This window comes from Glycine max, chromosome 17, assembly GCF_000004515.6.
Source record: "Glycine max cultivar Williams 82 chromosome 17, Glycine_max_v4.0, whole genome shotgun sequence".
NCBI classification, from domain to species: Eukaryota; Viridiplantae; Streptophyta; class Magnoliopsida; order Fabales; family Fabaceae; genus Glycine; species Glycine max.
In genome coordinates, this window is record NC_038253.2 from 32961182 (window position 1) to 32977643 (window position 16462).

Below are 16462 nucleotides of genomic sequence, written 5' to 3' on the forward strand. Positions count from 1 at the left end.
TAGTCCAATTTCTTTCATTGTTTTTAGGTAAAATAGTAGACTAGTGCATGATCCGGAATTGATCGTCCCGTTCAGCTTTTAGTATTACTCCATGCGTTTGCACTCTTATCCTGTGCATGGAACAATGAAAGAAAACAAGAGAGGTGAAAGGACTTTAAAATTTAAATTGAACAAAAAATGGAAGGAGAAATTTATGTTGTATTTGAATAAGTTTTATAACAGTTTTTTAAAAAATAATTTTTTAAAAGTGGAAGGGCAGAATGAAATGTAAGACAAAAAAAAAATGCAAGGAAAATGAGTAGAGTAGAAAATTGAAAGTTTAAATTGAAATATGTTATGTTTTTAGGTCTTGAAAGTAAAAGGAAAAAGTATAATTTTAGAAATCTTAAATTAATCAATGTCTTTGAATTGTTTGATAATTTTTAATTAGTTTTTAAATTCTTTTTAAATTAAGTTTTTGAACTTCTAATTATTTTATAATTAGGTCCATGCCAAATCTAATTAAAAAATGAATACAAGTCTAAGGACTCAACTGAAAAAAAATTCAAAAATTTATTTAAAAGGGTAAACAGTCTCACTTTGGTCCTTGTACTTTGCATTTAGCAAAAATTTGGAATTTATACTTTGGAAATGATCAATTCAATCCATAAAATTGTGTTTGGATGGGGTATTTAAATAAGACAATTCATTTTTTTTAGTGAACTTGAAATACCCCTATCATAATTCAGTTGTTTGGATACAAGATTTCAAAGAATTTAAATTTACTTCAATTTTTAAAAGAATTTTAATAGACTAAAATCGTAGGAATTGAAATTCCACCTAATGAGTAAAAATTTTAAATTCTCTCCTCTCACATAGTAGGCCATTTGTTCTCTCTCTCACACCCGATCTTCGATTACGAAAATCACAAGAGCGAGGCTCGACAGTGTCATGAGATACACTTTCGCGCGCAGAGGTAATTGCGCGAACGAGGATCCGAATCCACAACGGCGAAGTGAATGTTGCGACAACATGTATTTTAATTGTGGTGGCATGCACACGACATTTTGGATTGCGGCCTAGCTATTTAGCTTCTAGAGGAGGACTCTGCGCAGTTTGTCTTCGGCGGGTAAAAACACGTCGATGGGTTTTTTCACGTTTGGGAGTGGGTGTGGGGAAAAGGTGGGAGAGTTGGTTGAGGACAAGGCTTTCGTCGAGGATGGGTTGTTGGTGGAGGTGGGGAGAAGGTGGCGGCATGTGGAGAGATGAGAGTGGGAAACTGCGCATGGAGGTGAGAGGGTAGTGGGGTTTGGCGAGGTGCATGAGAAATTGGGAAGATCGGAACCTCATTGGTGGTGGCCGGTGGGTGAGGATCATTACGTGCACCAGAAGGTGACCAAATTGTGCATCAAGGTTACGTATATTTTTTTAACATGAAAACAATGTTAAGAATATCTTATTGAAAAAATGAAAACAATATAAAAAAATAAATATTCATATTATGTATTTTAATTTATAACATGATATAGAATAAATATATTAAATAATATATACACATTCATAATATGATATATTTTTTGAGTAAATTGTACTAACCGTGTCTTCTCTCTGTTTTTTTTTTATTTATACAAATTTTGTCATATATTTAAGGAAATTATATATGTTTTATTTTTATAATATATCTAGATTTAATATTATTATTGTTATATGAAGTTGGTCAGATAATTTTATGTGTTGAAGCATTGATGATTTGATTGGGATAATTTTTAAATAAATATTTAAAAATGAAAATTTAAATTTCATTGAAATTGAATTACTTTATCCAAATAAGGAAATGAAAATGCAAGAAATTGAATTGCTTCAGCCAAACAAAATATTTACAAAATGAAAGGAATTTAAATTAAGGCAATTAAAATGTTGTGTATTTGAATTTCTTTAAAAATTTTAAATCCTCCATCCAAACGCAAGGTACAAGTGTAAATGTTGCGACAAATTAATTCAATTGTCAAGTATTTTTCATTTTTTGTTAACGTTGAGTATATACATGACATTATGTTACCGACGTGACAATTTTACGTGTGTAGGGGATGTTTCACGTTAGCGAATAGTATTTTGGACTAAAATGTCATTGAAATTTTTTCCCTTCTTCTCTCCCATATGTTTCCCTTATTCTCTTTGCCATTAAAGGCTATGAGCAAAACTTCAAGGCGAGACATTCTGATAGATCATCTTGCTGCGAAGCGTTGTCATCGACACTACTATGATAAATGTCAGCATGAATAACCAAATGATGTGTTTCCTGTTTTACCCTTATCTTTCTCCCACCATCGCAAACCACCATCCTATGGCTCCCAAACTGTAGCCACCACCAAAACAAAGATCTTCATGCTCTGCTCTCTGACACCAACCACTGCATCTCTATTGAGGTTGGTGCCTTTACCATTGTTGGTCTTGGGAGTGGACTCGTTGCACTCAAGCCCAAGTGCGAGCTCTATCTGCAAGTCATCCTTGTCCCTACCACAATGTTTGTGTAGTTGATTCTAACAATTTAGATCTGGCCTAGTGTTGTTGATTTCACGTTGAATGCAACTTTTTTTTTTTTTCAATTCATCATGGTTCCATATTCATGGTAATGGTATGCATGGGAATCTGTTTTGTTCATCCATTGTTTTGGGTTTCTTTTTTCTTCCTACAATTTTATGAAATTTTGTCACTATAATTTTGGGGTTTTGATTGTCTGCTAGATCTGAAATTGTGACTGTAATTTTGGGGATTTTGGGAGTTCCAATAAAGGAAGAAAGAGATGGAAGGGGAGGGTGATGAAGTGGGAATGATTAATGGAGATAGAGAGAGAGAGAGAGAGAGAAAAAAAAAGATTTGGGGGAGGAAGAGGGAGGATCATCAAGAACAAATAAAAAAAAGAGGTAAAATAAAAGAAAAGTAAAAAAAAAAAATCACTGACATTTTTAGTCCAAAATACTGTGCTAACTTAGAACGCCCTTTGCACATTTGGAATTGCCGCATCTGCAATAACATGTCACGTTTGCACTCAATGTTAACAAAAATGGCGGATACTTGATACTTGAACTAATTTTATCGTAACATTTTCACTTTTGTGAACTAAATTAATTATTTTCAAAGTACAAAGACCAAATTGTCACGGAATACAAAGTAGACTGAAATAACTATTTGCCCTAATTAAAATGAAAAGTTGTTTAGGGACCTAATTAAAAATTATCAACTTTTGCAGGCTAGTAATCTTATTTTTGTAGACCAAAATTCTCACTTCTACAATATCCCTAAACAAATACAAGTTCAAGAACCCAATTGAAAAAAAAAAATAGTTTAGGAACTTAATTTTTAGGGACATAATTAAAAATTGCCAACTTTTGTAGGCAAGTGATCTTATTTTTGTAGGCAAATAATCTCACTCCTACAAGTTTTAGCCTACACAAGTGAGAACATTGGCTTGTGGTATAGGGTTATGTAAAGGCAAAAATCACAAGGAGGATAGAATTGTGAGTACAAATTATTTCACAAACCTTTTTGTAAATCACTTTCATCTGTAGAGAACAATTTTTTAAGAGTGCTTTGAGAAGAGATAACAAATAGTTTCAACGATTTATTGCTTTTATAAAGAAAATGATTTTATTTTTAACTTCACAATTCAAGGTTATATATAAATAGATAAAAACAAGTAAGAACACAAATTTAAATTGATTGGTCTCAACCACCGAGATTACGTTCAAAGATATATTAGTATTGTTTTTACAAGTTATTTCTAGCTTCACCCAAGCACTTTTTACACTAGTCTCTCCAAGCTAAGTATTTTTTTCTTATTAAGCCACTTTTGGCTCTCACAAATCAAAGGATTGGTTTAAGGTTTAAGTACTCACTGACTATTCCATCGACTATCATCTTGTAGACATGTATACAAATGAAGCTCATGATCTACTCTCAGGATTTACAAGGTGATTTAAGAGCTTTAGGGAACTCAGAAAATAGCCATAAAGGGGTTTGAATTCTTAAGAGAATGCATGTTCAAAGTTCCTAACTTCAACATTTCAAAACTTATGGTATTTATAAACTTTTTGAGAAAGTAATTGTTGTCTATTGGTGGAGAAATCCGTTGAGGCATTAAATGGTTGTCACTGACTTATCAATTATTCTGATAAAACACATACTTTAGGAGCACTTCATATTTTCTCCATCAGAAGTCAAATCACTCTTGTGTAGCAAGTTATCATTTGACTTCTCTCTTTTTCTTTGTTCTTTGACAAATCCTATGAAGAATAACAAAATATTCCTTGCACAAAGTATCAAACGAACAAAACAATAAACCAATAATAAATGATACAAATAACTCAACATCTGTCTGCTATCATTTGATCCATCAAACGTAGACTTAGCACACTTTCGTCTATATGCCAATAATTTTTTCTTCAAATACCCAATTGAAAAAAGAGTTCAAAGACCTAATTAATTTTTTTTAAAAATATTTTAGAGACCTGCTTATTAATTTAACATTTTAAAAAAATTTATCAAACAAGTTTTTATGTTTTTTATTTCTAAAACCAATAATTTTCAAAAGCTCGAAAAAATATACCCTTAATTTTAGTTTTTTAAACATCAAATTTTCTCTTTATATTTTCTTTTATTTTTTCTTCAAATAAACAAGAAAAATTTCGTAATGTGTACTTTGTTCGTTTGAGTTTAACATAAAATAAAATTTCGATCAAAAAAGTTTGATCAAGAAAGTAGTTATAGGTTATGTGGAGTTTGACAAATAATAAAATTAAATCAATTAAGTTTGTAGAAGTTTGGGTGTAGTAAAACATTCTTTAATACTTAAATAATATAAATTTTTAGAAATTATAATTGTCTGAAATATCTCAAAATATTGTAAAGGTTTAACTACTCATTTGATCCTATAGTTTCATCATTTGTACCTTTTAGTCCTTATAATTTTAAAATGATTTTTTTAATTTCTATAGTTTATATTTTAATTCTCTTTTAGTCGCTATAGTTGAAAGTGGTTTTTTTAGTCCTTATAATTTGCATTTTAATTTTCTTTTAGTCCCTATAGTTTGAAAGTGATCTTTTTGGTCCCTATCAATTATATTTTAATTCCCTTTTAGTCTTTACCATCAAAATACTAGTAATATTATCAATTAAAATTAACTACAAAAATATTAGCAAGTAATTCATAATTAATTTATCGCAAGATAATTTATAATAAAAAATAGTTGATAATTTATAAAAAAATTTGTAGCTAATTATTTTTATATTTTTTTTGTACTAAAGACTAAAAGGTAATTAAAATATAAAGTATAGAAACTAAAAATATCACTTTCAAACTACGGGGACAAAAAGAGAATTAAAATACAAACTATAAAGACTAAAAAGACTACTTTTAAACTATAGAGACTAAAAGAGAATTAAAATGCAAACTATAGGGACTAAAAAAATCACTTTCAAACTATAGGGACTAAAAGGTACAAATCGTGAAACTATAGGGATCAAATGAGTATTTTAACCTATTATAAATAAGATTAAATCCTTACAAAGTTAGATATTCTCAAAGGTGGGCATCTAACAAACACCAACAATATAACATAACTAACTAAGAAAAGACTAAGTTTTGAAGTTTCCTTTGTTCCAACAGTTTCTTCCTCGTACTCTGAAAACAATACTTCTAATGAGATATAATTCCAGTTAGTAAAGTAAGTTCTAGAAGTTCAAAAATAGTGTTGTTCTCAACTAGTGCGGTGATCCGAAAAATCAATCATGGTATCCGCAATAAAAAACTTAAGATATTAAAATTGTCACAATTCAATGAATATTTCAATAAATAACATTAACATCTCAAAGCATTCAAATAAATACCTCAGACACCACTTAGTGGTTCCTGGAATCACTAGACTCAACTCTTTGGTTCCCAGAACCAATGTAGATCTTACATTCTTCAAAGGGTCTATGAGTTCATATTTGTTAGACTTTTAGCAAGCGCACCAATTGTCGTTGTAGGTTTCACATTTATAAAAGAGTTTGTCTCCACAGGGACTCGAGTTTACTTAATTCATTCGTATAAAGGTTATCGGTTCAATAATTATGTACAAATTTAATCGAATGTCATTGGTTTTGATTTAACTAACTAAAGACAACTTAAAAGTAAAAGAATAGTGAAAGTAACAGAAATAACAAAAATATGGAAATAATGGAAAATACAGAAATAACGGAATTCAGTGCGTTGGAATTACGTAAATTACGAAAATAATAATAGCGGCTTAAATTAATTTAAGAAAATATAGGATTGAATTTCATTGTTCATACCCTTAGTATCATAGCAAGATTAACAACTATGAATCATTTTCCAACATTACTGAGGCACACATTAAGTTATCCCAAGTCGATTCCTCGCACTTGGAACCTAAGAATATTTATTAAATATCGATCACTCGCATATGCAGTAAATACCTCAGCATTACAATTATATTCTCGTGCTTTTTGCAATCAAAACATTATGCTCTATCCTAGCAACGTAACATAAAGAGTACAATCATTCAGTTCAAATTCTAAGATTACTTTCCAATCTCACTTAAAATCCAATTTCATGACTAGTGATCAAATAAAATCAAGCATTACAAGTAGAATGAAATTATCAACAATGAGTATAAAAGATTTATGCATATATAATATTAAAAGGGATACATAAGGGTATAAAGATTATGTTCAATCCTTAAGAAAAACTAACCGATCATTGTGCAGAACATACAACTAACAAGAGAAATGACGAAGAAAGTGATCCACAGTCATAACTCTGCAGCGTCTCGACTCCACTTTTCCTTTTCTCCTTCTTCTTCACTCTTTCTTTGTGCTTTTCTCTACTTCTGGTTCAGCTGGGATTCTTTTCTCCTTCAACATGCATGGCTATTCCTAGAAAATAGCCTAGGAGAGCAGACAAATTCGCCTAGGCGAGCTATAGCTCACCCAGGCGAGTTGCTTGCTTAGGAATGAAGTTAGATCTTTAGCCCAGGCAAGCTAGATGCTAGCCTAACGAATTTGGGGTCAAGAATCTTTGTGAAAAGACCATTTTACCCTTCCTTTTGACTTTGTTTCTAGATCTAACAAACAACCATCAAAACCTACAAAATCATAGATTAATCTTTCACATTTAAACAATAACATTAGTAAATGTACAACATATATATAAACAACTAGATTTAAGGGTAGTTTATAAGAAAACTATTACAATCAAAAGATAAGTGCTAACAATTTAATCCTAAAAATAACTGAAATTTGACACTTATCAACTTCCCCCAACCTAGAATCTTGCTTGTTGTCAAGCATAGTAAAGAAAAATTACAAATAACAATAGTATAAGTATAAATAAATATGCTTCAAAATTTGTGAACATGCTTTGTAAAGAATCAATCCCTAAACTGATTAGAACAACATTTTTTAAAAATGCAACAATGAGAAATGAAAGCACAAAAATGAAATTCAAAGAAACAAAAATGAGATTAAGATCAATTTGCATTTTGTTTCTAAAGAACATTAGAGGAAACACTGGATGCATTCAAATAGAGGAAAACCTCTCAAAGGTGTATAATTCTCACACAGACAAGTGTTTCATCTCAATTCTAATCACTGATATGTCATAAATCAATTTTGCAAGTCACTTCCCATCAAATCAAAGATAATGTGGATAATCATCATGGATCAGTAGGTCATTTAAGGTTGGGCCTGGTTTTGAAGAAAATCTTGGTTTTTCTGGATGTTCAAACATACCTTGAGAATAGGAGAGCAAACATAAAAATCTAGCTAGTAACTTAAACGAACGATCACTTACTATCCTTTTTTTTGTTTCAACCAAGTTATCTCTTCTTTCTATTCAGATATTTACAACAACTCTGTACATGATTCAGACATTTATTTATCCACAAAGAACTTTGTTTTTCCTTTTCTTTTTCTTTTCTCTTTTTTTTTTCTATTTTTGTTCTTTTCTTGCCTGATAAATATTTAATTTCCTTTAATACCCATAAAAATAGAGTATTTACATCACATTAGCCACCAAATGATAGAAATCCCCATCAAAACACCCTTGCTCTTTTAACCTAAGGTAAGGTAGGAAACTTTTATCCTAGGTTAGTGTTCCAACAAAATATCAAGTGTTTGGCTCAAAGGGCTTGTAAATGGTAAAATAACATACATTGGGATAGCTGTTTGGCCAGTGGCTTAAAATGTAAAGAAAGAAAGAATGCCTAGATCATATCCATGAATCATATGCTATGACAATTAGAAATTCATACAAAATCAATTGTAGAACATATAAATAAGGACACTCAATGTAAAATCTGTGGTTGTACACAGTCACTAAAGCTTAAGGCATGTTTCCATATTCAAATCAAATCAGTGTTTCGAAATTTGTTCTTTTATCAAGTCCATGCAAAAACATCTGAATTCATTTGGGTTTTGGGAAAGTTCTTCATTGTTTTCCATTCTCAATGTTTCCAAAAGAATTATTTTGTTGTGTTCTAATCCAAAAATAAGTTTAAAAAATATTGGTTGTTTGATTCTTTCCAAAACATGTTATGTTCAAGAAAAAATTTCTTTTTAAGTCCCAAAAAGAGTTATAATCTATAACTATACTAAATAATATCAAACCACGCGTAAATTAGTCAAAATAAACAAGCGTAAGTTTCTAAACAAAAATCCATAAAAATAACTAAGGTAGTGAATGCGATCAATGAAAATAAAGACAAATCACAAAATTTTGAAGATCATGTCTAGGAAGCTCCCTTTCCTCCCATAAAATAATCAATAAGATCCATCATGTCTTCATCTTCCTTTGCTCTTCCTCCATTTCCTTGGGTAGCTCCTTGAGCATTTGCAAGACTTGCCTCCTCTTGAAAAATATGTCTGTCTCCAGGCCATGCAGGAGTAGCTCTAAACTGCTCGGGAGTAGGCCAAGGGTAAGGGTCAGGATTCTGCTGATGCTGGTGTAATGTGTAATAATAGAAGTTGTCATCCAACTACATCTGGCCCCTATGATTTGTTGCCTGCTGGTAAGCCAAATGCCACAAGTACGTGTGCATTTGGAGCTCCATCCTCTGCAAGTATGCTGAGATGGACTCCAAGGATGGCGGATGATGTTGAGGTGGTGGTGGTGCATTTGCTTCTGGTTGAGGTTGTTGTTCTTTCTCCGGTCATTGTACCTGCCTTGGCATGCAATATTTGTCAATAAATGATCTGTTAATTGGAGGCCAGATGTGTTTTGTTGGTGTGAACGATACTCCATAAAACTGGCAGAGACCTATAATTAAAGCAGGAAAACCCAGTGCCTTGGACTTTTCTGGATCCACTGGGTGCCTAGAAGGTTTAGTACCAACAAACTGATGAATAGCATCTGAAATGAGCTGGGCCACATGAACATTGATCTGCTCCATAATGTTGTAGACCAGCTGACATTTAGGTAGGGTAAGATAAACAATTTATTTGTGTAGTTTTAGGTTGATTTTGTGTTAAATAATATACTTGTAGAACTAAAAAATAATATTGAATTTTTTATTGAATAATTTGTTTTGACATATAATAAGTAAAACATCAAATAAATACTTCAATATAATAAAATTAAGATAACATGTGTTACTGTTGATAAAATAATTATTGTTGTTGCAAAGTGTGGTTGATGTATGCAAATTTGTTGGAAAAAGGCATGTAATTCTTCATTTATTTTTCACATGTCCCAAACACCTTATCAAATAAATAAAGATAAAAATAATTCAGTATTGTATTAGAAATATGCATGTCAAATTTAGGTAATAATATTAACAACGTATAACATAATGTATAATTAATATATGATTTTATATACAAGAATATTTGATGAAATATATTTTGAATTGTAATAAAATGAAAATCTTCTTTGTAGTATGTTTCTGATAGCAAACTATTACAATTATGGCCATAGTTTTTTTTATATATTTTTGTTTTAATTTTTTTAAAAGTCAATTTTTGTTATTGAAAAATTATTGAGGAAAAAAAATCATATATATGATATAAAAGTTATATACAATAAGTTTTTGAAAATCACATTTAAAACAAAAAAATTCATACATAATGTGAAAAATAATCTTATTATTATTCAACTCCAATCATAAAACAACATATCTCAATCACATCTCATATCATCATTCATTAACATCTCAAAATAATTAATTTAAGCAAGGAAAACAAACATTAATCAATACCTTGACCAATGGATGCGAGACTGGTCATTGGACACAAACTTGATCATTGGGCGTGACCTTGGTCATTGGACGCGAAGTATGTAGAATTTGAAATTCTAAGAATTATCTTTGACGGTTTCCAAATCATCTCAAAACAAATCCAAACCATTTTCTATCAATTCCAATACATAAACCACATCAAAATTACTTACAAATTAGAATTTTTCATCAATATTCATCAAATAATCAAAAACCGCAATTCCAAAACTCAAAACATCAAATGCTTAAACTTTGCTTTTTAAACAAAATAATTCATTTTCAAGCAACATTGAGACCAATCTACAACAACTTAAGTATAGAGAAAAGGATAAGCTTTCCTTACCTATTCAAACTCAAAAGATGACTTTGTGAAGAGGAAGAGGGAAAGGAAGAAACTTTGGGTCCAAGAAGAAAGCTTTTTTCAACTCCACTAGCAACTCCACATCATCCATACCACCCAAACCCCAAAAACCACATCAAAACCATGAAAATAAACACTATGAACTTTCAAAACTGTTCATGAAGAAGGAAAAATAAAAATGGAAGATGAGATAAAAAGGATGAGGGTTCCTTACCATGAGATCTTTATAGATTTGTTTTTTCGTTTGATTAATCTTTTAGAGATTTGATGATATATTAGATTTTAATTTTAATTTTTAAATATTTTTATCTCAATCATCTATTATTTTTTATTTTGATCTAATGGTTGTCATTTCATTTATTCCGTTTTAATTATTTGAGTAGACTTCTAACCAAAATTGTTTTACGCTTTCTTTTCAAAAATATGAACAAGTCGTTTTATTTGTTATGTACTATCGACTTTAGAAGCAACTAAGGAAAAATTTTATAAATTCATGTAAATTCTAGTTCAGGTTTCCTTAACTTTACATAGTTGTGACATTAAATTGATTAACACGATTTATAAAATAAAGAAATTAGATAAGCAAGGTATAATTACACACTACTTCAAAAAAGCTTTTTTACGACACACTAAGTATGATGGTTAACAAGGAAGCATCATTGAAGGATACACAATGACATTGTGGTAATTTTCACAAAAGCATACAACGACCATAGTGAGTTTAAGGAGTACAACGATGGTTGACAAAGACCGTCGTAGTTAGTGCGGTTATACAAATACGGTTTTTTCATATTGACCATCTTTGAATGACCTTTTCTTTTAAAAATCTCCGTGGACTGGCTACTAATTCGTAGCTACGTTTGTCTCGAACGCTACTATGGCAACTAATCTTCCTGCAACAAAGTCCACCACCACAACGACGTCGTAACAGGAGAAACGACACCGTTCTATCTTCGAAGTTCCACCGAACTTCTTCGATTGTTGTCGCCTTCTCCCTTCTCCTCACTCATCCGTTTCCGACCACCACAGCGTATCCAGAACCCAAACCCTCGAACCATCCTCAAACGACGACGTCGTTTTGGATGCCCCTCAAAACACCGTCGTTTCCGTGCCTAGGTGGACCTGCAATACCGGCAAGACTCAATTCGATTCCCTTCAGGACTAGCGTTCCCATTTCAAATCCGGCATTCATCGATTCAACATAAAATTCAATCACTCTAGAACAGTCCTCTTCTCAGTGAATTTTCGTAAAATTTAGAATACCCATTTTTGCATTTAGAAAGAAATTTTTTGAAATTAGACTCATAAAAAAGAAAAATTTTGAAATTTCAATTTTGTTTTATCCTTCTTTTCAAAAATAAAAAATAAAAATCCTGAGTGGTTCTATTTTCAGTGAAATTAGGTAAAATTTAGAATACCAGCTAAAACTTATTCCGATTGTGTTGTTTTTTGGAAACTTTTAATATGCTTATGTTTAAATTCAAAATGTTAACACAATGACAATGTGCATTGTGGTTTAGGGATATGAGTAAATTCTAGTGGTTATCCTTTAGCTTCTATAATGGGGTTGTATTGATTATAGGTGAAGCTGACAATTGCTGGAAAAAACATTGTGAAGGAAGAAGATTTTAAGGTTCTGACATCTGAATTTGTCAAAGACTATGACGTGTCGAGTATATCGGGATAAAAAATTGACGATGATAGTGAAACTGAGTCTCAGAGTCAAAGTGTATTGTGTGACAAATCGAGTGAAAGTTTTAAACAGAAACTATTCTTCCGTCCTTAGACAAGACAGAGAGTTTCTGTCTAGAAGTGTTTGATTATGAATGTGACTGAAAATGTATCGTATGATAATTAAACGGCAGAGAATGAAGTGGTTGAGAAGTTGAAATCTTTGACTGCTGAGCCTAGAGACAATACCTATTTGAGGATTGTTCTGGTTGCGTCTGGTGGGCACTTCGCAGGTTAGAATATGCTTCTTGCTACCAAACAATAGAAAAATTGTTATAATATTTGGGAGTATTATTTAATAAAAAATGAATATGATTCTAATTTCATTTAGGCAGACTGTGTTGAGGGGGAATATTATATGCATAATGCATACACTATTTAACCGTGCATAAAGACTAATATTCGAATATCTGTGAAGCATGTATCTGTATCGATTATTGTCCTATTGGAGGTCTAGTCTGTTGGAAATCTTGTGTTAGGACTTGGGGTCAATTTTTTCTGTTCACACAATTGATTTTCTTTTACCTGGACGAGTCTAGCATGAGAATTAACTGTCAAAACTCGATGCTTCTGCCGTGACATGTAATGTTGCAAGCCTATCTTGTAAAGCTTGGGTGAAATTGTATGCATAACACCCCTTGTTGTTAGAGTATATATGGTAGAGATTAGCTACAGTTGACTCAGCAGCTGGACCTTCCTAGTGTATTGTAGACAACATTGCATGAGTATAGGCATACTCCAATACTCTCAAGTATCAATCACTATAATCCCTCAAAAGCATTATTTCACAAAAATTTTGTCTACTCATTCCTTAGATTATTGGAGTACATGCATAATCCAATACTCTCACATTAGGAACTACCCTTATTATGTTGACAACACCTTTCGTACAGACATCTTTTTCTTTTTTCCATTAAGGCATTAAATTAAATCCCATATAACTTTGATTCTTTTACTGTTTCAGTTATTCTCATTTTAGCAATCTATTATGAGGAATAAACAAGCAAGTGATTAGGTGCAATAAGTTCTATCTGAATGAAAACAAATGTTGTTCTTGTAGTCTGTTTCACTTAGTTTTGGAAGGAGAATGCGTGAAATGTTGTATTATTTGTGTTTGAGCTTATGTAAGTAGTTGATTAACTTTTTCAGCAGTTCTTTTTATTTCCTTTGTCCCTATTTTATTTCCTAAGGCAATAAAGCATTTATTGTACTTCCCAATTGACCAAATACCTATGTCACTATTTTCTTATTCATTTTATTATTACTAATTTCTATTTGCTAAAAATTGTAAAAAAAGTTTTATTTTTGTTTGTACTCATAAGTTCTTATCATTCTTATACAGATGTTGTAAGGGCAAAGGCAGGAAAAAAACAATCACCTAAAGATGCTTCTGGCAGGGCTGCTCATTCTGCTGGGGGCTTCACTTCGTCATATAACGAAATTGCATTAAAGGTGTTCAAATCACAGATATGTTGTCTTGCTTGCCAAGTTTTTTATTTTCATGCTAGCCAATTGTTGTGTTGCACAATCTTTGAATTGGAGCTAGTTATATACAAGTTAATAAACGATTGAAAATGGTGCTATTTTTTCGTATTTCATTTCAAAATGTGGGAAGTGGGAACTTGTATGTTTGAAATTATAATTACTTGAGATTATTTTGGTAAGGTATTTTTAGAAAATTACTGAATTTTTTTATTAATTTATTTGGGCAAGGGCAATATAATCTGTTATTGTGCTATTTCCTATATTGAAAATGTATACCATATGATTAACTTTATCTATACCAGAAATTTCTCCTCATGTAGCGTAGCCTACCTTCTCAATTATTTATAATTAAGGTAACAACTACAATGCTTAATTTGTCAATCTGGACTGTTTGTGTGCGAGACTGTGAGTGCATTTGTAATTAAGGTAACAACTACAATTATTTATAATTAAGGTAACAACTACAATGTTTAATTAAGCCTGCCTTCTCTGTTTGTGTGTGAGACTGTGAGTGCATTTGTATTTGTGCACACCGATATGTAAATCTGAACTGAATACTCTACCTTTTCGGTCCTCTATATAATAAAAAAAACATAATCTTGTTCTGTTATTTTTCTTGTTCCTAAATCTTGTTCTAAGTTTGAAGCTTTTAGTTGTTTGCTATTCATGTGTTTTGAGTTATTAATTTGGCCCGTGTTACTATGTTAGAGTTTAGGGAAGTCTTCTTCACACTAGATATTTCAAGTCTGTAACACGAAACTTGGGCACCACATTGGAAGATTTAATCTCGAGCATGTCCACTCCTCTTTTATTCTCTCATCCTTTCAAATAGGGAAAACTACACTGACACATCCATTTACACAGACTCTTTCAGTGTTGATGATCCTAGTGAAAATCATACTTCAATATTTTTTGACGCAAAAGGGGATGGCAAGGATTCAGAAGCTTCGTTTTCAAACTCCACTCGTCCTCTGACAGAAAGGTTGTTGTTAACTCCCTGTGGCTTGTCTTACACCTTTTCCTTACGTAAAAGATATAACAAAATTATTGCTAGTCATGTAATCTTTTCTCAAAATCTTTTGCAGCGAGAAATCCGAGTTGATATTTAAAAACCATTTCCTTACCATACTATTACCAATCAACCGATTTGCTGAGATGGGTCCTTCTTCAAGAACGTTTTTCAGCCATAATGGTTTTACATGTCTTCAGGTGTTGGATCATATCCGTGCATTTTATCAGGTACAATATTTTATTCTTTTGGAAATGTGCATGCATTATGTAGCTCTCTCTAACAATTTGGTTTCTGTTTATATCAAACTTTATGTTATGATAGGAGAACATGTCAAGGCAAGAAATAGGAGCTGCAATTCATAGTGATTCAAGACACGCTGATAGGATTAGATCAATGTTTAAAATACCTTTCTATCCCAATAGTATCAGATTTGACTTCCTAATACATCAACCCACAAACGTAAAAAGAATAATTTTATTGATCAAATAGAGTAATTGACATTTAGCCAACATACAGAGGCTGCTAAACATTCAATAAAAAAATGGAACCTCATATGATGACATTAACATTTGATAAAAAAAAAAGTTAAAAATAACACACTAAACTAAACCAATTGAAAAGGTTGAAAACAAAATAAATAGATACAGAGAAAGAAAAATAAAAGTGAAAATAGTAGGTGTATAAATATAGCAAACATTCCAAGGCTCTAACCCAAAGCTGGATTTTGCATGCTCTTCTCTTCACAATAATAAGCACCACTCAAACAGATACCATTTTTGAAACCCCTTATTCTCTGTTTTCTCCTCTGCTTCCATTCTGCATCACCTCTTTCTCTCTTCTTCTGTGTTTCTTTGTCTCTCTTGGTCCCTCACCAAATGTAAAGAAGGATTTTCTCACACCCCGCACCATTAGTCCTTCTTTCAAATTTTAGGTGTGGTTACTAGTATTTTGGATTTTGGAATAAACACTCCCATAACAGAATACCATGTCCATTTAAGGTAACCTTTCATAATTTGATTTTTTTCCCTTTTAAAAAACCACCTCCTTCTCATGTGCCGAGAAAATAAAGCAGAACACTTAATAGAAAATTAAGAAAAATAAGTAAATTTACCAGACAAGGAAGCAACTTTGGATTTTATTTGTTTTGTTTATTTATGTGCATCAAATTTTAATCTGTCTACATAGGAACTTCGATTATGAAGAGTTAGTTGCTGCTACTAGTGATTTTAGTTCTGGTATGAATCAACTCCCTCTCTCTCTCTCTGTTTTTTAATAGTAATTTGGTGAAGAATTTTAGTCTTTTTTTAATAGGAGATATAAGTTCCCCTCCTAAGTTTATATGTAAAAAAAGATTATTTATTGAGAAAGTTCATCTTATTAAGAAAATAAGAAATTACTGTAGTTCTCAACTTCCTGTTAGGGTGACCAAGTTCGCCCAATGATATAAGTTTACAAGTTGTTTGGTACTATATTTATCCGTCAGTCACCGTTAGCTGAAGAAAAGAAACGTGAATCCGATTCATTTTCTCTTTTGGTGTCTCTTTTATAATTAATCATGTAGCATTTCATTTTTATAACTAGCATATACTCTCGTGATATTAGATAATGTATCTGTTGGATCAA

The 16462-nt window shown here is 31.5% G+C and overlaps 1 long non-coding RNA gene across 1 annotated transcript; it reads left to right on the forward strand.

Annotated features, from left to right (window-relative positions):
* The first annotated feature begins 11460 nt into the window (after positions 1–11460).
* On the forward strand, positions 11461–16462 carry LOC102659899 (uncharacterized). Its single transcript, XR_005889264.1, has 4 exons — positions 11461–12575; positions 13685–13794; positions 14692–14809; positions 14913–16462. It is a non-coding gene; the product is annotated as an uncharacterized lncRNA (long non-coding RNA).